Below are 20021 nucleotides of genomic sequence, written 5' to 3'. Positions count from 1 at the left end.
CAGAAACCCTTCATTACGAGCGATGCTCTGTGAGTGCGGTGTGAGCCCATGCAGGGGAAACCAGGCTCTTTGGCTCACCCAGACCATCAGAGGCCAGGCCCGGGTACGTTTCACTGATCCTGTACTTAACTGACACCAAAAGTATTGTTATTCCCTCTCTGGTTTCATGTGAGTCTGTCATAAAAAAAGCCTGAGAGAAAGGGAGGCACTGGGGATGGATTTTAAACGTCTGTGGGCGTCAGACTTTCACTTCAAGCGTGTGGAGCGTGTTCCATCAGAGGAATCACTGGAGTGAGCAGAAGATAAGGCTGATTGTTCGGAAATTACAGGGTAGTAGATGAGCTCTCTCTGGTTTAAAGGGTTTTACATCAGGGATAGTTTTTTTATTCTACATCCGCACGGCTGCAGTCTTTAGATTGAACCATGGTCTCTGTCCACACCAGCGTTTTAATCCACAACCGTCCTGAACACATCTGAAAACCAGTCACGTAACTTGGGAATGAAACGTCCCAGTCGTCACGGGAATTGTTGCAAATTGCCCAAATAATAGCTCGTCTCCTCCAGATGTAAACACTTACTTATTATTGGAAAATACAGAATGTGACTGCGCAACAGGGTCAATAACACGTGTGATTATTCATCCATGTTGTGTTCGACACTCGGAGCTGCAGCTAAAGCCAGTTGTGTTCTTTTCCCAGGAGGGCGTCGTGTCATAGGAGCCTGACGGATCAGTGGAGGCTTCTTTGTGAAAAGACCAAATCAACAACCGGCTGCGAGCGTCTACGTCTTTGTTTCATCTGCGTTGGTCCCGACAGAGTAAAACCTTGTCCCACAGTTTTCGAACTAAAACGGGAACAGCAGCGTTTCCAAACGTCTTCGTTTCTCTCCGGAGTAGAGTGAACGCATTTTTAAAACAAAATCATAACAGTCTGCATGTGGCCTTCGTTGTGTGTGTTCTGTTGCTCTGACTCTCTTTCCAGACCCTGTGGCTGGAGCGAGGTGTGTGTGTGTGTGTGTATATTCGCAATATGCCCGTGCACGTTACTCACAGAACAGGTCATCTCTCTCTCTCTGGCACTCGTTGTGCCCATAAACCTTTTGCTGCAGGAAGTGGATTGCACAACATTTTGTGGGTTCTTGTGTTTTTATTGGCTGACACAGTTCAACCTCTGGAACCTATTAAAACCAGCTCGGCAGGCGCGCACACACAGTCGCACGTAATTATGAAGCTTGCGTGCACACACAGTTACTTTGTTATTGTGTGTGAGCACGCACACGTTATTCAGAGTGTGTGATTATCACACATACTGTACACACACACACACACACACACACACCTAGACACACCCTGTGTGAAACTCAGGTTTTTGAACTCGTCTGCAGGCTGCACGCTCGAGTCAAACCTCGGAGTGAGTTAGTTCAACACACAGATGTACTTTTACACTTTTATCTTCACTGCACACAAGTTACATCACACACACACACACACACACACACACACACACATGTGATCTCATGTCATTTCTCAGTAATTTGTAGGAAAAGGAAACATAACACAATGCTCATGATGTGTTTGACTTAGATACACGCGATGTGATGTCAACGGTGCAGATCTGATAATATTTATAAAGACGTGCTCTGATCTGCTGACAGTGTCCCGAGGGGCTGGAGGTGAGAACGTGAAAGTCAGAGTCAGTCGCAGAAGTGAAATGTCCAAGTCCATTTTAGAATCCAGCAGGAAAGTGTCCAGAAAATTCAGAGCGAGCGAGTGGACGTGTTGATGAGACACAAGGTCTAATTCAATTCAATTCAATTCTATTTGTGTTCCGCCGAATCATAATAATACACAATACATCAATCAGGAAATACTGTTAACGTGTCTAAATCAGACATTTGTCTCAAAAGTCTTCAAATTGAATCATCTGTGTCCATGTGAATGTGTCTTCTGATAAGAAAGAGACAGTTGTGGGTTCCTTGCTGCTGTGATTGATGGTTGTCTCTGTGACTCCGGCCGGTATCAATGACGGGTTCCTCTGGCCCCATGTGGTCGCCCCCCCCCCCCCCCCCCCCCCCCCGCTGGTCTGAGTCCCAGCTGTGTTACAGTGAGCTGTGGAGTTATGTGAAGTATTCCACTGTAAAAAAACCTGGACCAGGAAACAATGTGTTTATTCTCTCCGGCCTCACGTCTGACCCTCCGGGCTGAGAACCCTCTCTCAAGGATGCCAGCCACTCTCTGTTCCCAGAGACGAGACACAAATCCGTCTCATCTGGACACTTTCACAAGGAAAGACTCGCGGCTCCGAGCGATCGTGTGTGTTTTTTGATATTGCTTGGAAACCGACAGTCTCCTGCCGCTTCTCTGTTTATTATGATGAGATGTATAAAGTGAAAGGAGAGCTGTGTCATCACCGCAGAAGGTAATTTATTTAAACACATGGTTGCTGTTACTATGACCATGATTAGCCTTTGAGATCCAAACCGTCTTTGGTCTGATCTCCGTTGGAAACAGCTCCACCGTCCTCGTCTTGTATCAATTCAAACCAATTATCCCCCCGATCGCTTCCCCACTGTCCTCGCTCTGAGTCACATGTTTATCCATTGTTCCCGCACCAGGTTCAGAGCCGGATCTGAGGCCTAATCACTACAAACGGACCATTGCAGCGTTGCAAGTCGAGTGCGGTTCTGAGGTGGGATGGGAAGGTTTTGTTTCAGGTTTTATTGGAGAGCTCGTGAGGGAGATGATTGGGCATGAGTGGGTTTTTAGCTCTTGTTTGGATACCAGCGGTTTTAACGAGATGATCCTGCCTCCAGCTATCTCAGTCAGTCAGAGGCCCGGCCGCCATGTGTGTGTTGTTAGGATTTAACTCTTCCGAGGGCGTCTGCACGGCACATGTTGCGTCTCCTGGAGAAAACTCTCCCTCTCTATCTGAGCAAGTCAGGATTCTCCCGTATCTGTTCCCCTGATCTCCTCTTCTCCCTCCAGCTATATAGGTATCTGATCCATTAACTTCGCAAGACAAGATGTCACTCGGTGAATGCGGTCAGCAGCTTGGTAATTAATGTTGTACGCTGCGGCTTGTTGAAGGAGTCGTTAAATCCATAAATCACTGAGTGAGTGTAGGTGAGGCAGGAGCTGAATTCATTTATAAATCTTTAAATATCTTCCGTCTGTTCACAGCACAAGTTCTGATCTAAATATAAACCTGAAAGTTAAACTCAGGTTACATGTGTACGTAGTTCAGAGTTGCTGTAATCCTACATCAAGTACACTAATTAATCAAGTAACCCTAATAAACTTCACTGAGTTTATATTCTGGTTAAAGACTTGTTTGTTCCCTTTAGCCATTAACTGTAAACTTTATGGCTTTTTTATTATAACCATGGGTGAAGTCGGAGTAATTTCTCCAGGAAATCAAAACGAGGTAATGTGATGTGATGCCATGAGGAAGCCGGGAACCTTCTGGTCTCAGACCTGTGTCGCATGTTGGGCAGTTTTTCAGATTTCAGTCTGTAAGTATTTCCTGAGGAAGCTGTGGCAAAGAGTGTGAGGGTGGTCGCCTTGTGGTTTGTTGGAAATGGCAGGAAATGCTGAGAATGTCGATGCACCACAGGTTTAACAGAAAGAAGAAAAAAGAAAGTTGGCTGGTTTCCACATATTGAATCACTTTCTCACAGAAAAATTAGAGCGCTTTCACACCTTCAGCAGGAACACCACATATGATTACATATTCCATTTCTTTCCCATGTTCTGAACAACAACTAATTGCACACACACACACACACACATGCCCCAGACGGACTAATTGTAGCTGAGTCACAAACAGCCCAGTGACAAATATTGGACTGTCTGACGGAGCCACACCTGTGAAATGAAAAGGCTGAGAGCAAAGCGAACCGGGCCACTGACAAGAGACAAAGAGAGGATTTGTTTTGTTTTTTTTCCAGCTCGTCTTTGTGCCAGTCATAAAGACGAGGACAGTATTTTGATGACGGGTGAAATATTTGCACTGTGCAGCTGCGTCTGGCCAGGCCACGCTCACCGGTGCGGAGCAGAACAGGCCCGAAGATGACGCCTCTTCTGCTGCAATAATGTTTCGGTTCCGCTGAGAAGGAGATCTGTGTCAGACTCCGGGTCAGATACAACGACCTCACTTCCCTCGTAGCACTAAATTAAGATTCCGGTCCCTGAATGGTTCACACAGAGCAGAACAGGAAAAAAAAAAAGACATTAGTCATCATGTCAACGGAGCAGGTCGACAAAACTCAACTCATTCTTCATAGAACTTTAAAACTAGTGCAGCGTCTGTTCTGTTTGTGTTGATTTCTCCTCATTTTGTCGTACACACGTTACGACAGTCTGTGTTGTGTGTGCATGACGTGATGCTTTCTGCTAAATGCTGAGCCCGGAGTTTCTGGGTGGAGCAGGTGTTTGATAAAACCTCACACTTCGTCCTGCACTTGACTTCTCACTTCTCACTCCTCACTCGTGCTTCTGAAAATGTGTGAACATCTTTTTCCTGCATCGCTCGGGGGAACAGCAGACAAAGACATGGTCTAATAAAATGCAGCTTTCATTTTTGAGTTACTGGTGTTTGAGAGTTTGGAAGTTTCCCTACGTAATCCGTGAGAGCGAGTTCAGAGAAGAAGAACTCGTGGAACTTTGAGCTGTGAGAACTTTTCAAAAAGTGCAAAACAACCACTTTTCCCTCCGGATGGTTTTATGTCTCACGTCAGATGAGATGATATCAAATCCGTCCTGACCTGTGAATCTTGATGTGTTCGGGTCACTAAACACTCAATCACGTCAAGGTTTCCTGTTTTTTTGTGTACTTCCTCTCTGTCCATCATGTTCAGAGCTTTTTCGCATGAAAACCAGTTTCCTGCAGTTCAGCGGTAAATGGACTGAATGTTCCCAGTTCAGCTGTTTTGTCTTCGGGAACAGGGACTGCATCACTGCTCTTGTTTTCACTCTCTTCCAGTTTGCTTTTCTTTCTTTTGCATCGTGATCGAAGTCGCCAATGAGACGCTCTTGTCACGTCGATGATCGAATCCGTTCCCATCGCAGACAGAATCCAGATGTTTGTGGATGTTAGTGGGTTTTTTTGACCAGTGGAAAAGTGTCAGGGTTACATTTCACCATGCGGCTCCTCCGGTTTCTCTAGAAACAAAACAGATCGAACGATGATAAAAAGTAAAAACAGTCTTTTCGTGTGTCTGTGATGCTCAAATACAGATTCACCAGTTGACAGTTCCTCCTTTTATCTTGGTTGTATGTGTGTGTGTGTGTGTGCTTCATGTGATAAACACAGATATCATATTACGCTGTTATTCCATCAGAACCACTTCAGTCCTGCTGCTCCAGAGATCTCAGCTGGAAATAATGACTGTGCTCATGTGAAAGAACCTGAGATGTGAACAGTCAAAGTCGATGCAGAGTCACTAATCGATCACGTCTCTAATCAGAGGACACTTTTCTTTAATTCCTTGATGATGCTTCGATGCACATGTAATAGAAATTAAAGAATCAGTAAACACCTTGTCTCGTCTGTTTCCATTTTCCAGCGGAGGCCGCCCGAGACGTCTCCAGAGGGACCGCTCTGCCATCGCTCCGCTGCTGTCTGAGGTGGGTGTGTTTTGTTTCCCATGACTTCACTGTTTTCGCATGTGGACAACACGTTGCATCACAAAGGAAATGTGGCTGCTCTCCACGACTATATATAGCATGTGAGTGACTGATGGAAATCTACATTTTCTCGTTGATAGGCGTAACATTTATTGTGTAGGAGGCATGACAGTAAATATAGAATTCCAGTGGAGGCCTGCTGGGCGGTTGAAGTTTTTGTTTTTCGCTGCAGGGAATTTCCTCTTGTAATGCCAACTAGTGCGGTGCACATTCTGAACCTGTGTTGATGCTCCGCAGTTCTTCAGAATCATACCTTCCTCTCATCGTTTGCGTGCTGAGCTCAGAGTGAAGTTAGAAAACTCTGCGTTCATCCTGCCCGGTTCATCTGCAATGAAGTCGCATTCCAAGAGCGAAGGTCGATAAGATGAAAACGGTTTCTTGGGATATCCGTTCCACACACATGCAGACGTTTGTGGGATTAGTGGGTGAATGCAAAGAACTTCAAACTTCACCGTATCTTTGCACATCGTTCCACTGCAGCACAACATTTTTACATTTTACTAAATGTTATAAAAAAAACAAATCCAAATGAGGAAAATGTGAACTTTTGCCTAAATTCCACACTTTTCCTTCCCTGTTCTATCAGCTGGTTTGTGTCAAGAGCAGCAGCAGTGGACGTAATGGGTGGTTAACCACATGAGGGTTCTCACTTTGCAAAAGATTATAGTAAAGCACAGGACATTAGAATTACCCACCCTGCACAACACGACTGGAAAGTAACCACTCCTCACAGAGGGCCCACTTTGAAACCTCTCCACTCCTTTTCCTGCCTCCCTCTCTTCTCCTCGCGCCAAAGTGTTCGACCGATCGTGACAGAAAAAAAACCGCTGATCGGCCTGAGACTTTGCACATTGTCCTCTGGGATTCTCCAGAGTCCAACATGAAAGATGAGACGGGAAATGAAGGGAAGTGGTAACAGTTCTTGCGATGCATTTTTCCCAGGAAGTCATTACTTACTAGTTTCGCTCTGACTGTGAAGGTCTGGAATGTCGTGGGTGTCTCTTGAACCGCCAGATTCTGATGCTGATACAAGTATCACCCCCCCAAAAAAAAAATCCCCTTATGACAGAACCTGGCCTCAAGAATTGTGTTTGTTGTAAATGCTCTACCTCCGACAAACATGCGTGGGATCTGATCTGCGTGCAAACACCAGTAATCAGAGGTTCAATCTGCAAATTCTCTTAGACAGTGTTAGAGTTCCCCCGTCTCTGCTCGGCGTTTGTTGTGTTGCCCAGAGTCACTCTAATAGCAATTAACACTGCATTGTTTCAACGAGTGATACCAGCGACGTGTCTTGTGTGTCTAGACAGAGAGATACAGCTATCTAAATGACTTGTAGAGCGGAGAGAGGGATTCCTGAGCCCATTGTTCGGAGGACAGTCCGAGGCCTTGATGTGGGCTCGGGGAGCAGATAAATGCCTGCAGGAGGATACTTGTTTGGCTAATTATTGAAAGTGGGTTCAGGAAACACATGGCCTCGCTGACCACGGATGAGTCCTCTTCCCTTCCTGCGATTGCACGGGAAGCGGGTCGTCCCTGCAGATTGAATAACAGTCGTGGCAGCGATGCGCCCGACTTTGGATTCATGGCGTTTGGGTGTAGAAAACCACACATGCAGTGAGTTTGCAAACCTCTGTGGGCTGAGGTCAACCAGGAGAAAGAGCCGTCCTCACAGGGGAAAAACTCCCTCTAACTGCCAGTGTACGGCTTTATTTTCACTTTGTGTCCAAACAACAGACTGTGCTGTGACTGGGAAAGACATCTGCTCATTTGTATGACGCAGTCCGGTCCACTCTGAGTCCCGTTGGACGAGCGGGATCCTCGTCACCACGGTGAGGGAGGGGCGTCGTTCGCAATGTGAGAGAGAGGCACAAAGAAAACAAGCTCAACAAAAACAGGATACGGTTTATTCTCTCACGTTCAGCTGTGCAGCCTGAGCTATTTCTGTCTCTCGTTGTTACCTCTGACCCTGAAGGTCAGTGTGGCAGACCAGGATCCACCAGGCTCTGGTTAACTGAACTGATCAGCAGCAGTTTAAAGGAAAACTACAGATCTGGGGATTTTTTTTTTTTTTTTTTTAGCCGTGACTCCTCGGAGGGTCACGCAGGATCCTGCTGGGACTGTGACGTGTTTCAAGCCGCATCATCAGTGTGTTTCTGGTAAAACAGTGTTCATCCCTGTAATCGCTGAAAGCCCAAAACATAACAGAGACCTAATCCATCCTGTGGAGCAACAGAGGAAACATAGACAAACTGTAAACTCACCTTCTCATTGTACACAACGACTTCCTGGTTCAGCTTTGACTCACGGGACTCGTCCTTGAAAAATGTGTGCACATTCATGACTGGTGACATGAACATCTACGCATTCAATATCTTATGTGCGATCCTGTTACTGTCTATATTTAAATTGTTTATTATATTATTATTATATTCTATTTTTACTCATTTATTAATTTTATTTGTGTTTCTATTCTTACTATCCCGTCGTAGTGGGACCGATAAAGGATTGTATTTTATTTTATCTCATCTTGTGACGCTCAAGCAATAAAATAATTAAAACTAGTCTGGATACATGGATAATAGATGATTCACTGATTCTGACTGAACAGAAGAAAGATGTCCTCCACACGCACAGTGTGAATGAGATTCCAAGGCCTTAAAGACGGTGGCAGCGGTCTTGAGAGTAAAAGAAAGATTGGCTGCCCTTGTGCCCAACACACATCCCCCCCCCCCGCACACACAACGCACATAGAGCTCCTTATCAGAAGCTTTCATCAAACACTCATATCCTCACATTGTCCCAGAGGGAAGCCGACCTCCCAGCTGCAGATACAAACTCCAGGAGATTGAGGGAAAAAAAAGGGCGATAAGGCAGAAACACTGCAGTCAAAGGCAAAATAATAATTCTGAAGATCCTCTCATTTATCTAAACGTGGAAGATGTGCCCTCCTCGGCCTTCGCCCTCTCTTTCCTCTCGGATTCTGGGATGCAGCTGCGGCCCTGTGTGACATCTGGGGGTTAGTGGAAGGGTTGAGTGGGTCATGGGGAGTCACAGTCGGGGGTGTTTGTGTAGGCGCGGGGCCAAGTCCGGTGAAAACACCGCAGCACCATGGAGACGGAACAAGAGGCCGCAACTCTCCTCTTGTACAGACTGTACTTTCACTGGCCCTGGCTGACTTTCCTTTGTCCCCTGGACCGTCGCTCTGGCCGCTCGGCTTTATCAAGAAAATTATGAAACGTGTCCTTGTTCACCTCCGGAGTTCGAGCCCCGAGGAATCCCTCATCACGGCTCCGATTGGTCTCTCGTAGCCTGGTCCAAAAAAAATGTTTTCATGGACATTGATATTCTGATATTGACCTGATTATTGTCTGACCAAGAATATTCTGATTAACTAATTTAGATTTAAAGATATAACTAAGTCTCGTTATGTAAAACCTCCTGCTAAAGGAAATATATTATTACTTTTGCTTCATCATTCAGTGCTTGATCCACACACCCTGTGCCTGCGGTGCCTGTGGGTCTCAGCTCAGTGACGTCAGAAGCTATTTCACTGATCTACTTTCTTCAGGCTGATGTTTCGGCCACAGATGTGTGTGTTTGTATGATCGAACCTCAGACGCTCAATAGTTTCCATTACCTGGAGGGTGTTACGAATATCTACCAGGGAAAACCAAGCGTTCACCTCTTTCGGTTTCGGTTTCACTGTAGACGTGTTTCCTTTGTGCATCATGTTCCCAGGATATTCGTTACCCAGAGTGACAGAGTGAAACGGAGGCTCAGACACTAATGCTGTCATCGTTCTATAACCATTACTATGTGTTACTTATTATTAACGACACCTTTCACACTGAAGTTTATTTAAGTCGTTTCCTCTTTGAGGCCTTGACCTCTGCAGTTTTAAAAAGTTTTGACAAAATATCTCGGTTCAAAGAAACGACAACAAACACTTTCACTCGTTGCTCTTTCAAACTGCGCACCTCATCGATCTCTCCTCGGGGCCCCTGAGGCCCCTCAGATTGGGGAATCGCCGTGTTAAGATCCCATTAGAGCAAAGAGGAATGAGCGCGCAGACCTGTGGGACTGTAGACTGTAAACCTGCTCTCTGCATCTCTTGAAGGAGACACTGGAACAGAGCAGGAGATTCCTGATAAGATAAAGTCATCCAACTACAAACAAGTCGTGTTTCTCCTCGTGAACAGAGCCTCTGCCCCCCCCCCGCTATCACGTCTTCTGTCTTATGTCACAGTTAATCACGGCTTGTATAACACGGCAGGAGGAGCACCCCCCCCCTCCTCCTCATGTTCTTTTTAAATAAGCTGAGCTTGATTAATACTGAGTTAAACACTCCGAGGTTACGGTGGGGGGGGGGGGGACGTCTTTATAAGAAGGAACAATGAGGCAACATGTGGGACGAGAAACAGAACACGGGTCTGAATGGCGTCAAAACATGAAATGTGCTCACTGGCTCTCTGAAGTTCTTCTCTGTTGAAGTGATGTAACTGTGTTTGGTTTCCCGTCGTCTCTGCTCTTGACGTTAACAGGCCTCATGTTTCCTCCTTTAAAAAAAAAAAAACTGCCCATAAATACCTCAAGTTCAACCTCGTCGGGGGTGCGTCATGAGCCGCTGGCTGCAGGATTCTCCTGGATTTCTGCTGATATCATTCTCTGAGTTCCAGGTGGAGAAAGTCTGTGATTCCTGTTCACACGAGCACCCCCTCCGGAGAAAACACGGAGCATCCGCGGAGTTCAGTGCACGTCTGAAAGTTGTTTGCAGACACCGTGGAGGCCCGAGCGACACGGGGGGATGAGGTTTGACCCAGATTACTGTTTTTGTCTCAGTCACATACAAACTTTCAGCCACATGTCTCAGAGGCAGCAGACGCAGAGTGTGCCATTTCACCCTGTGGTTTGGATTTGAAGGTGGGAGCCTGATTGTTTTTGCTCTTATGTGCGTTTCATTTTTATGGTCTTTGGTTTTTTTTCTTTGTCTGCATCAGAGCCGGCCTCAGATACTGTATCTACCAGACGTCAGGCTTCAAGCAGGACGCCTCTTTGAAAGAATAAACATTCTCATGTGTCATCCTCATTTCCTCATTAGCTCGTTTGCTGTCTCCCCCAGACGGACGAGTGGGAAGATCATTTTTTCAAGTGTTGGAGTTTTCTGGATCGCATACTTGACTTTTCTATGATGTTTAACAGTTCTGCTGCAGAGGGAGTCTGGGAACTGCTGGGGCAGGAATGTGCGGTCGGCCTGTGGGGTCCACGTTTGAATCCATGTTGGATGGAACCGGAGCTGACTCGGTTTTTATCACTTTACAGAAATAAAAAAGTGGGTCATACTTTCCTAGAACACATTTAGATTGAAGTGGAAAAACCTTCTCCTTTATTAAAATATGTAGTTTTAAGATGAAGTGATGGAAAAGGTTGTTATTATTCCAATGATGCTACAAGAGAGTTTTATTTCTTCTACATGTTGTTTGTACAGAACTGGGAAGCAACTTTATCAACACTGTGTCTGCTACACTTTGAGAACATTGATGAACAGAAGCGATGAATATGTTTTGTGTTTTAATATCATCTCTTAGATTCTTGGTATGATAAAGTTCTGTATCTGTTTAAATCTTCATAATGTCCTCGTCAGCTCTGTCGACTGTTTTGTTCCGTCCTGACTCGGTGGTTCTAGTTCTAGTTCCATTCAAAAGAGCGTTGGTAGTCGGGGAGCGTTTGTTCTGCAGGAGGCATCAGACCGCCAAGTGCAGTCAGCAGAGCTCCAGACTCACGCCTCGTCATTGTGCTGCTGTTGAAGCTTGAGTCCCTCCACTGTGCAGTTTATTCTTCTGTCTCCTTTCAAAGCTTAACGAACCCAAACCTTAAACTGAGTGCATCACAAAGGCCTCTTTTTTTATTTTATCTCCCTCTGTGAGACGGTTCCCTGAGTCTTTACAGAGCGACCCGGGCTAAATGCGGCTCTGTGGTGGGGCCTTCCTTTCAGCGTTTCTGTGGGTGGGAAGCAGGAAGAGACAAAAAAGTGGGAACAAGCGGAAGCGAGGTCGCCAAAGAAAGATCTCAAGACGTATCACGACGTTAGTTCAGACATGAAGTCAGTCCAGTTTGCCTTTCATGCAGAACATGTAGAAAACAACATCTCTGGAGCGTTCAGGTGAGGAGGCCGGACGTTTGTTTACCTCGACGCATAGCAACCTTTTTGGGGACGTGCACGTCTTGGTGCAGCGGAGCTATGGTGCAGATCCGACTCACAAATCCTTCAAAGTTTGACGTGACTGCCTCATGTGTCACGTCGACCTGCATGAGTCCAGACTGAGCTGCAGTGTGTTCACTGTGCGGAGCAGAGAGTGGAGGGTTCAGATCTGTGATAAGCTTTACGAGCTCTCTGGAGTTCTGCTGGGGGCTGCGGAGGCCTGGGGGGGGGGGGGGTGGGGGGTCCTGTGAACCCTCCTGTGGTCACTTGAGAGAGTTGTGTGAAGCGGGCGCCTCCCTCTCCCGTGGTTGTGCGTGGGAGGGAGGTCATGGACCCACCCTCCCTGTTGAGAGCACGGGCTTGATGAGGGGAAAATAACAGGGCGAAGTGGCCTGAAGGGAACAGTGCAGTGCCACCCTCTAATCACAGCCGCCTCATCGCATATGGACAAAAAGAAGCATGTACTGTGCAGACTCACACAATGACACACAACATGTGCAGCTCATTCACTTACAGTTTGTTCCCTGTAAAACGGGAAGAGTTGGGAACACTGAGGCTAACTCAGACTCCAACTCATTTTCTTTTGTTCGGATGATTTATCTCGACAGTGTCGACCTTGAAAAAGAGACGACCGGGATTTATAAACGAGAAAATATTGTGCAGCGACAAACTGCAGGTGATTTATAGACTTCAAGCAGATTTGGTTTATTTGAACTTGAAGCCCGTTTAACTTCCCTTTCACATGACTCTGCTTAAAAAGACAGAAACAAAGAGCCGCTGGTTTTTCACAAAGCTCGGACGCACAAAAGAAAGAATTCAGTTCAGCTCGTGGAGGATTTCTGCATCGTGTGATTGAAGCTTTGTTGCCAAGAGAGGTGTGTGTGTGTGTGTGTGTGTGTGTGTGTGTGTGTGTGTGTGTGTGTGTGTGTGTGTGTGTGTGTGTGTGTGTGTGTGTGTGTGTGTGTGTGTGTGTGTGTGTGTGTGTAGTCTGGGTTGATTTGTGACTTTCACCACTTGCTCTGTGAAATCCCTTTTTCCTCCGTGACCATTTGAGCGAAGTGGACAGCTTCACACACTGTGGACATCATCATTTGTCTCAGCTCCCGTCTGACGTCTTTATCGTCAAACATCTGGTCAAACATCTGGTTTTTTTCTTGGATCAAATTTCCAAAGATATCATCGTGAAAAAAATCATAGTTACAATAAAACACAATTTTCATTTCTGGTGAAGGTTGGACGTCAGATGTGGATTGTGGTCAGGTTGAGGTTTTATTGATGCTGGACATTTCTGAATAGAACAAACCTGGTGTGTGAGACTCTGTATTTACTCAGTAACAGTTTTAATTTATTACTTCTAGAAATAAATATTGTGTTTGATGAGAGGAGACTTGTCAACTCGTCAAAATCTTATTGGAGTCCTGATATTCGGATGATTTAGGTGATGACAAGTTTTGAGACATTTTAGGAAACCTAAGGATTTTATTAGAAATCCTGTGATCTGACAAACAAACAGAATAGTTTATACGCCTGAGGATGACAAATGATTGTGTGTGTGTGTGTGTGTGTGTGCGTCCAACACGGTCAGGTCAGACGAGAGTGAGGTCCAGTGCATCCTCAGGAATTTTCTCCTCTGAACCTCGGGGAAGATTTACGGGTAGCAGGGGTGCAGGGGGATGATGGCTCCGCTCAATGTCTTCATTGTTCTGAGAACACGTGTTCCGTACGTGGTACCGGGTGAAGGGAGGAACACAGGGGGCGACACTCAATCCTCTCTGTAAAGGGATTAGAAGGGCAAAGCAGACACATGAAGGTCTGCAGAGCACCTGCAACACAACAGAACAAAGAAAGAAGAATCAAAAGATGGATTTCAGCATTTTGATGGTTTTAGTCTCCAACGTCACAGACGCAGGATTTATATTATCTGTTTTGATCAACGTTTACTCAGATACATGAAATATTTCTGACTATTTTGAATAATTGTTCAGATTATTGTGTCTCTCTCGTCATAAATAACTCACAAAACACACATGTGCGGATGTGATATCGGTTGTGTACACACTGTGTGTTTTAGTGCAGCAGCTGTGTGATAAATATCATGAGGCTTTTAATCACACAGCTGTCAGAGGAGTGTTGACTCAACACGCAGCTCGTGATCTTATTTTAGGACAAAGTACAACTGCGAGTGGTGAGAATGTTGAAAGTGTTGCAGGTTTGTGGTCATAAAATCTGAAATACTAATATTATTCAAGATAGTACTGCCAAATACTACAAAATGTGCTTTTCATCTGTTCCTGAAAATGAGTCTGATGAGCTGTTTGTCTTTGTTTTATAAATTCTGCATTTTTCAAAAGACACTTTCTCTGGAACTAATGACGCACAGACTTATGTGGCAGACAGGATTTTTTAAAGTGCGTTAAATACACATTTATAAATAAACCTTTCCGATACACCTTCATTGGTTCACAGGTTTAATCTGAGTCTGCGTTTGTTTTAAAGTTGTGAACATTTACCTTATTGAGTTATAAGAAGAAACATCACTTCTCCTTTTTAGACCGACGCCTCACACAGCTCGTTATATTTCACCCTCGCTTTCCCTCCTGGTGCTCGACTGTGAAACTGTCAAGTCATCGCGATAAAGATTGAATCATTTAATCATCAGCTCTGATGCCAGGAGGCAGATCGGACAGGAAGTCGTCTCTTTTGTTCCTGTTTTCTTTGGCCAGTCGGTCGAGCGGATGAGCAACGATAAGCTCGGACACTGGAGCCCTTTGGGAAGTGTGCTTCGTCATTTCTTTGGTCCTCACCATCGCCAAGTTCGGCACTTTTCCCACGTCAGCACTAACGCAGTCGTCAATATTCTGATCATTAATCATTTTCTCCGATGAACCGTTCCTCCTCAAACCAACATGTCAGAACTTGTCAGAACCTGCCCGCCCTTTGTCACTTTTTGAGATCATGACATCAGAATGACGGGTGGATCCACCTGTGACTTCCAGTCAGAGGAACTCAACCAACGACACATCGTGAACATGTTGTGTTCATGCACATACGGAAATTGGCTGCCCAACAGTCGTTAGCAAGAGCAGCTGAGTCAGAACCGCTTGTAATTAGTCATGCAGGTTGTATTCTACACATGAGGCCGAGGATGATGCCGGTGACACTCACAACTTCGTCAGCAGCAGTTGTGAGTGTCACCGTTTCCTAACAGCTCAGTTTCTGCTCGTCCAGACTCAAACACAGCTTTGGAGTTTTCAATACGGAACCAGCTGCATTTCCAAACTTTTAGCTCGTCTAAGACTCCAGAGTAGACGTGTGTAGACGTCCCCTCTGTGTGTCTGTGTGATCTGAAGTGTGTAGTGACGTTAATTGAGTTTTGACGACTTTAAGTACAGAATTACTTTGTGACCCTGACATTTACAAGTAACTGAGGAGCCGTTTCCCTTCTGTGAGAAGTGAACACCTGGTCCTGGAGCAGTGAGCACGATTTACGTCTCACTCTGTCCAAATGGTCTGCACATCCTGCCGCAGAGGGTGAGTTTGGTGCAGCGCTGTACATGTGGGTTTGTGCCGCAGAGCAGGAATGAAAAACTGGAACCCGTCTGTCATCCTGCACGGCTCCACGCGCTTCCAGAGAAAACAGCCATCGTTCCAACAAAAATACATTCTCCAGATATTAGCAATGGAAAAACCAGCGGTGAGGGCACAACGTCCACCACAAATGAAGCCAATCTATTATGTGTCTAAATCAATTCCGCTGTGCGACTGTGTTTCAGCGGCTGTGCCTCTGCTGACGGACGAGGTCAGAGAGGTCAAGCGGTGGCGGCGGAGAGCGGGGACGGTGGAGGCCCCCGGAGCATGTGGCAGCTTAAAGGCACCAGGTGGGTGAGTGGATGCCGTGTCAGTGCAGGAATGTATCTGTCAGCGTTGAACTTGTCCGGTGGGAATCACCCCTGGAATGTGTTTAGAATCACAGCTGAGGGCGTCAGGGATCAGGTGGCCGAGCACGACCGGTGTGAGCTCGAGTGTCCTGCAGGCCTGAGTGTGTGTGTGTGTGTGTGTGTGTGTTAACATGCAAACTGCACATGCAGATATAAAGACATTAGTACAATGTCAAATCTTTGAATAATTGTTTTAAATTTCTAAATAAATTAAAAATATAAAAGAAAGTACACGTGTGACCATACATGAAGATCATGATAATATGTCTGAGATTCTTCAAACAACATTAACACAAATCCCAAATAACCAGAATATTAGAACCAGACCATGAACAAGAAAAACAACAAGAGCTTCGCAGTTAGAAACAGAAATAAAATAGACGTAATGTGTAACAGATCTGTAATTCTATTTCAAACTCATAAATATGTGGATCCGACCCCTGGATTCAGATCTGCACCGACGTTTAACGGGTTTGTCCCTGAACAAGTTTCCGTCAAGTCGTTTCTGCGTCATCCTGCTGAAACAACTCAACTGAAAACAAGACGGAGGCAATAAAATAATATAAACAAAATAAAAAGAATCCCCTCGTGCACATTTGTGTGTGTGTGTGTGTCGGTCGGGTGCTGCTGCTGCTGGATGATGAAGGGACACCGGGCCCTCGCTGTAGCAGCCTGACCTCTAAAAACACACTGCAGCCCCCAGAGGTCGTGACCCCTGGGGGGGGGCGTCCTGGGACCAGTTGCTGTGTGGCCCCTCTCCACTCATGAGAGAGCGGCGGAGTCGGAGCATGTGACCCAACCACTTGCTTCAGACGTCGGGGGATAATTTACTGCGGCCTCTTTGTGCCACGGCAACAGTTCTGACAAATGTTCCGGCACCTTGAGAAAGATTCTGTGTGTGTGTGTGTGTGAGACTCAGAGTTTAAACTTGGAAGATTCTGCAGCTGTGAGAAGATTCTGCTCCGTGAGTGGAGACGTTTGGATTTCCAGCTGAAGAAAAACCATCTTGAAGTGAAGTTTTGACTGAAACCAGGTGGTCTCTTCCCTCAGACCTCTGACATTTCTTACATCCAAACTCGGCAGAAGCCTCATGAAAGAAAGTGTGTGGCTGCAGCTCTGCCGGCTTCAGGAGCAGCATCGCCCACGACTCTCAGATCTTTTCCTTTTCTCAGATCCTCGTCTGAACATGATGTCATCAGCACCACACACGTTTTTTAATACACGATCCCATCGGAGGCAGCAGGTGGAGAATCGCTGGACCAGTCGCCAGCACGTCAACCATCTACTCTCACATTTAAACCTTTTAGATTTCAGTGAACTCAACCGAGGCATGAACCTCCTTTTGAGATTAATTCATTTTAGATTCCTCTGTAATGTTCTTATAAATGTATTTACGCACTAACACAGGATGTAAGCTGCTGGATAAATCATGCAGGACTGGTTTTATAGATGCATTTATCTAAATTACACACACACATAAACACTGGTCCCTCTCGGCCTCTTTCTCCAAAACCAGGATTTGAACCTTTCTGCTATTTTGAGTTCAAGATACACAAGATCACAGAGAAACCCTCATTTATCCGACACTGGGTGACAGTGAAGGGAAACAACTTTTAACAGGACCAGTTGTTATTACGCCAACAACAACTCGTGTCATTGAATCCACCTCCATCCACCTCCGTCACCTGAGAAAACCGAGGCCTCCTCCGTGACCTCTCGTCACTCTCTCTGGCTCATTAGCTCACCGGTTGCCGCAGCCAGCACCCTGACCCCTGACTGGGCTCTAAAACACTTCAAGTGCATTCCTTCCATCCTCGGGCCTCATCCGACAGCAGCTCCAGGGGTGAACACGACACTGTAGACAAACCGCCGCTGTCAGTCCTAATATAAAGTAACGCTGGAAATCTGTGCCGTGCGTTCCAAAGGCGTTTGGCTCAGGGCAGAAAGTTTTCAGCACACAGGAAAATCCTCAGTGAGCTCAGCGCTGTGTTCTGTGTTTCTGTGTCTCACATGTCAAACACTCTATGGTCTGACAGCAGGATGATGTCTGAGAGGAGCAACGTCTCCAGGACTGGAGACCTTGAAGTACCGAGGGCGGATAAATGTGTCTGCGTGAAATCTAGTGTTTCAAAAGCAAGAAATAAAAGTCACTGAAAGTTTCTTTGGAAAGCAGGACGGTATATTTAATGTGGGAGCGCCACCTGCTGGACGAGTGAAGGAGCTATCCACGTCCCTGAGATATTTAGTCGAGCTAAGTTCAGAAAACTTTACTAATTATAAGTTTTAAATCGTTTCCTGTTACATCAACTGATAGATTATTTTCCTGGTGTTAATTGTTTTTTACTCTCACATTAAAAAATAATGATCAGCTCATTGTTCAACATATTCATTTGATTTTTCAAAAACATTAAAAAGGCAAAATGTTCAGTGTGAATAGTTCATGTTATAGTTTAAACTCTGAATTACTTAAATCTTAACCGACGAGGGCCTCACTCCTTCTGATTCGAACTTTCCTCTCGTGTGTGCGTCCCAACAATTTTCTCTCAGCAGACGTTTGTTTTGTTCTTTCAGGAGAAGCACAGAACAACCTGCTCGGAAATATCTGCTCAGTGAAAGAACAGCTCGTAGTCCGGTCTACGTTTGTGTCTGACATCAGCTTTTTATACTCTGTTAATAATTTTTACCAACTGATCCAGTTAGATGTGTTGGTGAGTGTTGTCACATTCAGGAGCTGTTTCATTCTGACAGGTTGAGCTAACTTCATGTTTTACCAGATAAAATTATAATTCTCTCTTTTATTTGCTGTTGAATTCATCTTTATTCCAAATAAATAGTTTTCACACAAATCTAACCAGGTCAATGTTAGTTTGCTTATTTATTGTTTTGTTTACGATCGATAGTTTATAAACAAAAAGATCATTAGAATCAAATCTATATTCTTTTTGATTATGTTTACATCGTCACTAATATTCAGATTATAACCTGATCGAGGAGTTTGAATAATTACACAATACTTTCGATTTTTAAACAATGAAATCCTCAGTTTAATGTTTACAGGCTGATTATTGACCAATAAGCTTCTAAAACAACGGCTCCACAATAAAATCCTCCTTCAGAGAGTTGATGAGTTTGACAAAATGTGTTTTGTTATTTGCCGTCATGTTCTTTATTGTGCTCTTTATTCACTTGTTAATATGCTGTTGTGTTTTATTGCTCCCTGTTGTGTTGTTTTCTTTATTTAATGTGTGTTTTTTTTATTTGTTGTGATCTGCACTTCATTCAGGGCCCCGGCACCGCTCACCGACAACCACCAGATGTCGCCAAACGGTCAGATTACCACTCTCCCGTGATTGACAGGTCCTCAGATCTTCTGCTTCCGTCACTGCTCATAAAAGACTCACACACACACACACACACACACACACACACACACACACACACACACACACACACACACACACACACAGTGAACAGGTTGTATCCGCGTGCACGTGACAGGCTCAGTTTATCAGCTCGTAAACGTGATGTCAGTGTTTTACGTCCCTGAGTGTCTCACATGTGCGTCTGGCTCCTCTGCGTTTGTCTGACTTTTGTTTCTTGCAGTTATGATTCACGATACCTTAAATTACACGTTATATTATTGTCCAGTGCGCTGCCAAGACTGTAAGGGAATCAAGATGAGGGAGGAGGAGGTGGAGGAGGAGGAGGAGGAGGAGGAGGAGGGAGCATGATGTGAAAACAACCTCAGCTCTTTGAAGCAGTTTCAAACTCTCCCGATGAGAAACACTCTTCGTATTATCAGCCTGTGAATCACGCGAGCGGCTTCAGGTTTTCACTGAGATAAGAAAACAGTTCTAACTGAAGGAGCCAGTTGCGGCTTCATCCAGCGCCGGTGTCTGACCTGCGCGGATGTAGGTTCATTTATCCACAATGATCCGGCGAGATCCCCGGGGCCTGTTTAGTTCCTGCCAGATGATGTTATTACACCGAGCCCCTGGTGGCTGCTGCTCGGCCTCCCACTCATTCATCTGCGATACAAAACAAATACGAGCCGCTAACAATGGTGCTTCTTGTGAGATAGTGGATTTATTTATTGGTAAAACGTGCGCGTAAAAGGGGGCCTCGAGAAGAAAAACACCTTAAACTGAACCTAATGCTTCGTGGGTTCTTTTTGTCACGGGAGAGAGAGGGGGGGGGG

At 45.4% G+C, this 20021-nt stretch overlaps 1 long non-coding RNA gene across 1 annotated transcript; it reads left to right on the top strand.

The window, feature by feature from the left end:
- Window positions 1-2075: 2075 nt before the first annotated feature.
- Window positions 2076-20013, top strand: LOC138407814 (uncharacterized). The gene is made up of 3 exons (XR_011241134.1): window positions 2076-5623; window positions 15659-15763; window positions 19107-20013. It is a non-coding gene; the product is annotated as an uncharacterized lncRNA (long non-coding RNA).
- Window positions 20014-20021: the final 8 nt, after the last annotated feature.

This window comes from Paralichthys olivaceus, chromosome 5, assembly GCF_024713975.1.
Source record: "Paralichthys olivaceus isolate ysfri-2021 chromosome 5, ASM2471397v2, whole genome shotgun sequence".
Lineage (NCBI taxonomy): Eukaryota > Metazoa > Chordata > Actinopteri > Pleuronectiformes > Paralichthyidae > Paralichthys > Paralichthys olivaceus.
This window is presented reverse-complemented; position numbering and strand designations above follow the sequence as displayed.